We start from the raw sequence: 6000 nt of genomic DNA on the forward strand, positions 1-6000 counted from the left end.
GGAGAATTGCCAGGGCAGCCACAGTTATGGCCAGACTGAACCGGCGAGCGTGGAACAATTCCAGCCTCACTGAGAAAACCAGACTGCGCATCTACCAAGCCTGCGTACTCAGCACTCTCCTCTATGTCAGCGAGACGTGGACCACCTACGCAAGGCACGAAAGGAAACTCAACAGCTTCCACATGAGGTGCCTGCGACGCGTCCTGCATGTCGCCTGGCAGGATAAGGTCCCCAACACCGAGGTGCTGAAGCGAGCCAATATGAGCAGTTTGCATGCAGTTCTTAGTGAGAGACGCCTCAGGTGGCTCGGCCATGTCAAAAGAATGGATGCAGGCCGTATCCCCAAAGACCTCCTCTACAGCGAGCTAGCAGAAGGCAAGAGGATGACAGGGCGCCCAAAACTGCGGTTCAAAGACATCTGCAAAAAGGACATGACACAATGCTCCATCAATCTCAACACATGGGAAGTTCAAGCAGACGACCGCCTAGCCTGGAGGCTCGCGGTCAGGCAAGGTACGTCACGGGCAGAGGCTGCGCGCAACGAGGAGGCGGTCCAGAAAAGATCGAGGCGGAAGCAGCGTCAACAGCAGCAACAACGGCCATCTGCCTTCACCTGTAACAAGTGCGGCAGGGATTGTCACTCCCGAATCGGACTGCACAGCCATTCTCGGCGGTGCAGATAGACTCTCAAGAAGCTACGCCATCGTCTCTCGAGACGGACGGCTGCCGACGCCGACGACGACGACGAAGAAATTGATGTTCAACAGGAGAACACCACAGCCTGGCTCTGAGTGCAAGGCCAGCACCTGACTGTCGGGCAACTGCTTGTCTGTTTATTTATTTTTTTAATCCTTGCCCGAGGATATGTTCATTGATTTTAGAGATAGAGAAAGGGGGGGTGGGGAGAAAGAGAAACATTAATGTGAGAGCGAAACATCGATTGGTTTCTTCCCATACATGCCCCAACTGGGGATCAAACCCACACCCTAGGTATGTACCCTGACCAGGGATTGGACCTGCAAGCCTTTGGTGTACGGGATGATGCTTCAACCAACTGAGCCACCCAGTCAGGACCCAAGACACCCTTTATATCATTTTGCTGGTTCATTTTCTTTGTGACACTATCGTGTAGTTGTTGATTTTCTGCCTTCCCTGCTGGACTACAAGATCCACGAGAGAAGGAACCTTGTCTCTGTTGTTGGCCAAGGTGCATCTTCAGTGCCCACCACACTGCTTTTTACGTGACAGGCTCTCAATAAATGTGAAGTCAAGGAGCCCTCAGCCTCGAGGGATGGGTGGAAACCACGCAAGTCAACAACGACAGCATGCTGTGCTGGTGTGCACTGGGCCTTTTAGGGAAGAGACGCACCCACATTGGTGGAGGCTGGCTGCCAGAATGCGAGAGCTTATGAGAAATCTGTCGTCGCCTCTTAGCCATGTCCTGCTCTGACCTTGATCTCTCTAGACTGAGATTGTTCAAGAGGCATCCTTGTATCTAGCAATTCACTTTCTCCAGAAACACCTACTACTATTGGTATTCCTGACTGGCTTGGTTTGCTGTCACCCAATCCAAAGCCTCCCTAGTGACCAAAAAATGTTGGCCTACTGGAAGGTCACATCTCAAATGTCTACAAGGACTCAGAAGGCACCTTAAATGAATGAAGTAAACTGGGTTTGTCGCCTTATGGCCGCTTGAGAAGAACTCTTGACACAGACCTACATCTAATACTGTTCATGTCTATAAATATACGCCCCTCTTCCGTGTTCCCTGAAACATATGTGTGTCCTGTCGGCCTCTCTTGTTTCCCCACGTTTGATGGACTGTGAGCTCAAGTAGTTTTTCATTTTTGTCTTTACCTTAAGAAAAACAATCCTTTAATGATAAATGGTGATTGAGACTTGGCCTCAGTATTGGGGGAAGAAGAGAGGGTGCTGGGGACTGGGGCGAACTGGAGTACATGCTGTGGCCAAAGGACAGTGACGATAGCTGCCTGCAGCTGACTTCGACCTTGTGGGAATGCGGACCCTGCATTGCCAGACCTTCATGTTTAATTTGAGAAAAACTAGAAATCTGGTGGTTTGGGTGAACTCCCTTGATCGTTACTTGTTGACGTTTTTAAAAAACCTACGCACTGTGGGAATCAAATGTGCTCATTAAACAAAAAGGTCATCTTTCAGATTTGGCCTTTGTCTGTCCAGTTGTCTCTAGGTGAGGAGTCCCTCAGTGCCACTCAGAAACGGTTAAGAAACAGGTTTGGTGTCACCGCGCGCACAGTGCGGGCCTCGGCAGCTCCGCGGAGAGCTTCTGGGTGGAAGTTGCAGTTAAACAGTGATAGTAGCTGTTCCTGGGAGTGGACTGCCGTGGAGATCCAGGGGGGTCGTCTCACTGGACAAGGAGTTGGGCGGTGGGGTGGGGGGTGAGTGGGGGCGGGGAGGTGGCACGTAAGTCTTCCCAGAGGAAGAAGAGGTGTTCTTGCTGCGGGAAGGATGAGAGCGCAGAGACGTGGGAACGTGCGGCACTTTCAGGAGACGTTCAGCAGAACCAGGTGGCCAGACGCCACCTCTGTCTCGTGGTGTCAGGTGGTGCCGGCTGTGTGTGCTTGGCGCAGGGAGCCGGGCTGTAAGAGGGGGCGGCCGTGCGGAGGGGGCTGGGAACGGAGCCGTAGAGGGCGGCTACAGTCAATGGGGGGCCTGCAGGGTGTTCTTCCGACTGTAACTAGTATCCTGACGGGTCCGGAGGGTGAACCGGGGTATGCTAACCGGGGCCTTGACATCTTACTGTTGCTGTGCCCACAGATCCCTGGCAGCCATACGCAGTGTTAATTAGCAGTAAGGTTTGAGGCTATTAACATTTCCTGTTAAGCAGGAAAGCCTTTGATCCTCCCTCATCTCCAACACCACCCCCATATTCAGTTCTGGAGGTTTGACTGCTTCCTTCCGGCGACTTATTTAAATGCTTCCCCATCTACAGCGGTCTTTGCTGCTGCTGCTGGTGTTAGTGCAGGTAATTACTGAGCATCACGTCCTCTGACCTGGAGTCTTTTTTGGCCCTGATAGGCACCTGGAGGTTCCCCTGAGAAGGAGAAGTTAGGTAAGTACAAGTTTTATCTCCAGATTATGGGAACTGCTCAGAACATGCTCATAGAAACTATTTACCAGGACTCTTAGGACTAACACAAGAAGACATGATGAAGATACTGAATAATACTGCAGAGGCTGCAAAACCCACGTGGAGGGCAGGCCCGAAGACCCTGACATGGCAGGTAGATGACTCCTAGCTACCCTGGCTGAGAGGAGAGGAGACACACAGGAAAGGGGGCTCACCCCCATACACTATAGGGGACAAACTTGGTGCCCAGGGAGGGCTTCCCAAGGCAGGAATAGAAGGAGGGAACTTTGGGGACTTGAGACAGAGCCATTTTAGCAACTGACATGGAAATATTTAATAGTTGCTAACCATTACAGCCATACTATTGAATTGTAACAAAGTCTCAGACTTGAATCTATGACTCTCAGAAAGCTGGACCTTAAAGCCGTCCCCTTCTGCCACTGTGCCTTAGGGAAGGAGGTTTGTGCAGTTCACCTGAACATGAGTCTAGGTGACTTTCTTTGACCAGCACTGGAGGCTTGGCACGGCACTGTTCTGTGGACTGTCTTGATTTCACAAAGGTGGTAAAGTTGCCCAGGTTACCACAAACCTGTTTATCCTTTCTAGCTTATATCAGGAGTTCAAAAGACCACAGCTACTTGGGGAAAGCATCTGGAAAGTAACATGATGAAGAGATCTGAAGGAGGCAAGACTGGAGGCAGGCAGCTCAAGTTCAAGTTGCAGATGAGGAGGATTCTGAACAAGGTAATGACATGGGGGATATCCAGGAGCTGTCTTTGAGATAATCCTTTGGAGTGAAGGGGGGATTAAGATGAGTCACTGCTGACCCCTCACTTCTGACCTGAGTGAAGTGGAAGGTGAGGATATCACGCGTGGGCAGGCACAGTGTCTGACGGCCTTAATAATAGCTCATACCCCTCTGGCCTCCATTTACTTATTAGCAAAATGGGAAGAGTAATGTTACCTACCCAATAGGGCTAATTTGAGGATTAAATAACATAAGGCATGTAAAGTGTTAAATCAGAGACTGGCATGCAGTAAGTGTTCAATAAATGTTAGCAATCTTTTTCTTTCTTCGGGAAATTGAGGCTTAGAAAAGCTAAATAATTTGCTCTATGCTACACAGCGAGCTAAGTGATGGAGTATGGATTCTAGCACCTCTGTTGGAGGGCAGAGTCCGGTCACTTCAGCTGTCACATAGGATAGATAGAATAAGAGGGATAGGCCCGGGGTGTGGCTATGCAGATGAGCCTGGTTTCGAAAATAGAGCCATTACTGTGGGGTGGGGAGGGCAATTCCGGGGGGCAGTTGGGCACATGGGTCTGGACCTAAGGAGAGGTCGTGGCCAGAGATGTTTGTGTTCCTGCTACCGGGTCTCAGAGTCTGTGTGAAATTAGAGTCATCAGCAGGACACTGCCTAATAGCAGGGTGTCTGATAGATGGTGTTGACCAAGGTCACTATAAATGCTTTAAGTAGTTGTAGTTGGATTTTTATATTTGACCAGTAATCTCTCGTGCCAAAATTTTCATGATGCTATTGAATCATTAACTGAAATAAAAAGCTTGTATTTCAGAAATATAAAAGCCATATACTAATCAGTATGAAGTGTAAAGATTTCTATATTAAAAACCACTCTATTAAAAAGTTATTTAACCTTCAGTCAAAATAACTCCCTAAACTTCATCTCCCTTGACTATAATCAGTTTTCAACTCTTTTAATGTAGAGTAATTTGTTTGTTTAACATTATTTTAAAAGCATTCCTATTTTAGATTGTGTTACAAACTGAATGAGGGAAAAATCTTCAGTGCTTAAGTTTCAAGCTTGTTTACCCTCTGGCATTACCGCCTACCCTTGGTCTCCAACCATGTACTCTATGTACCACACTGTTGATGTGAAATTGCCTACGTGTGTCAGAAACCTAGAATGAGCCATGGCTGGGTGGCTCAGTTGGTTGGAGCTTTGTCCCATATGCCAAAAGGTTGTGGGTTCAATTCCTGGTCAGGGCATAAGACTAGGTTGCAGGTTCAACCTCTCTCTCTCTCTCTCTCTCTCTCTCTCTATCAATCCTTCCCTTCCGTCCTTCCTCCCTTCTTCTTTATAAAATCAATAAATATGCCCCCAGGTAAAGATTATTTAAAAAGAAAGAAAGAAAAGAAAAAGAAACCTAAGATGAAAAACAAGCATCTCTTAGGTCACCGTGGGTTTATAAAGACAACAGAGTTATGTCCAGCGAGGGATGACAAGCTGCAGTTTGTCAGTCAGATCTGACTCACCAAGTGTTTTGGGTGGACCGTGAACTAAGAATAGTTCTTACATTTTTAAATAGTTGAAAAGAACTAAAAAGAAGACTATTTTATGAGGTGTGAAAATTATGACATCCAAATTTCAGCATCCGTAAGTGAATAAAGTTTTGTCGGAGTACAGCTGTACTCATTCATTTGCGTGTCCTCTGTAGCTGCTCTCCTGCTACAGTGGCAGAGCTGACTACCTGTAGGAAGGCCTGTATACGGTGCTCTCATTGTTTGCTGTGCTGCCCAGCAACCTGTGAGGCTCAGGGATGTGGTTGTAACTCCACAGTGTGTCAGGTGCCGTGGATGTCACTGTACGGCCATGTTCTGTTTTAACCGCCTGTGCAACAGCCATCCTGTCATAACAAAACAAAGGAAGAACACGCGGTGGGATCCAGATGCCATGCTTTAAAGGCACGGTAGACTATGGATTATTCTGTGATCGATTAGATAGGAAAGCATTGCGTTTATTCCGCCGTGATACTACAACTGTGCTGAAAGAATACAACACAGTAGAGTAAGCACACATCACAGCATTCACAACGGCAAGAAAGTAATGGCCAGAAGAGTCAGTACATCTAAAACAAAGCATCCCATCACA

This window comes from Furipterus horrens, unplaced genomic scaffold, assembly GCF_987537825.1.
Source record: "Furipterus horrens unplaced genomic scaffold, mFurHor1.1.pri manual_scaffold_10, whole genome shotgun sequence".
In the NCBI taxonomy this organism is placed as follows: Eukaryota; Metazoa; Chordata; class Mammalia; order Chiroptera; family Furipteridae; genus Furipterus; species Furipterus horrens.